The sequence below is a fragment of the Castor canadensis genome, chromosome 15 (genome assembly GCF_047511655.1).
Source record: "Castor canadensis chromosome 15, mCasCan1.hap1v2, whole genome shotgun sequence".
Lineage (NCBI taxonomy): Eukaryota > Metazoa > Chordata > Mammalia > Rodentia > Castoridae > Castor > Castor canadensis.
The window spans coordinates 68257448-68258422 of NC_133400.1; the positions used below are offsets into that span (position 1 = coordinate 68257448).

The following is a 975-nucleotide window of genomic DNA, read 5'->3' on the forward strand; positions in this document are numbered from 1 at the left end:
GTTGTTTGAATGGTGGTGACATTTTGTATGCCTTCTCAAATGACAATCACCATATAGTAGTCTAAGAGAGAATTTTCTGACCAAATGTTAAATCAGCAGCTTGTTCTTCTGATAATTTATCTAATCTTTAATATTGGTAATATTATGATTTTGTATATCTGTATTAAGGTTTGTAGTCAGATGAAGCATCTGCTGATAGATTTGTGGAGGCGAAAAGAACCACAAACTATTCCTATATGCCTCATATCTGTATCATTCACATACCCTAATACTGCAAGATACGCTAATGTTCTATTGACATAATTAAACAAAGAACAGTGGCACAGTTTCAATGGCTTAAGCTCCCCTGTGCAATAAGGTGAATTTAATATTCTTTCTGTAACTATGGTGCTGGGGATGGAACTCAGGGCCTTGTGCTGCAAGTGCTCTCCCCCTGACTCACACTCCAGCCCTGAGTTTATGTTCTGATCGAAGTCAGTCTCAGAAGAACAGAAATTATGATAACATAAAAACATACTCATGATACTTACATGGCAGGGGAGTTACCATGATCACGAAGGTGGTTTTCCCAGGGCGAGGCTTATCCGTTGCACTCCGGATGTGCTGACCCCTGCGATTTCCCCAAATGTGGGAAACTCGACTGCATAATTTGTGGTAGTGGGGAACTGCGTTCGCGCTCTCCCCTGGCAAAAAAAAAAAAAAAAAAAAAACAAAAAAAAAACATACTCATGTCTGTTTTGGAGGAAGTAAGAAGTTTTTTAAGCAATGTAACTTGAATGAATCATGGCTTACCCTCCTTATTTGCCATATTCTGGATGTGGATAAGAGGGATGGATGAATCTTGAGGAACTGGTACAAGTTGTAAAAAAATCATTGTCCTTGTTAATTAAGCTGCCATTTGTTCTTTAATTTGAGGGGTTGTTATGCCTAGAGTGTATTTGGGGCGTTCTACAACCTTCTCCATAAAAGGGAACC

General features: G+C 39.0%; 1 non-coding gene across 1 annotated transcript; it reads left to right on the plus strand.

Moving 5' to 3' along the window:
* The first annotated feature begins 522 nt into the window (after positions 1-522).
* On the plus strand, positions 523-686 carry LOC141417784 (U1 spliceosomal RNA). Its single transcript, XR_012442411.1, has one exon. It is a non-coding gene; the product is annotated as a U1 spliceosomal RNA (small nuclear RNA).
* The last annotated feature ends 289 nt before the right edge of the window (positions 687-975 follow it).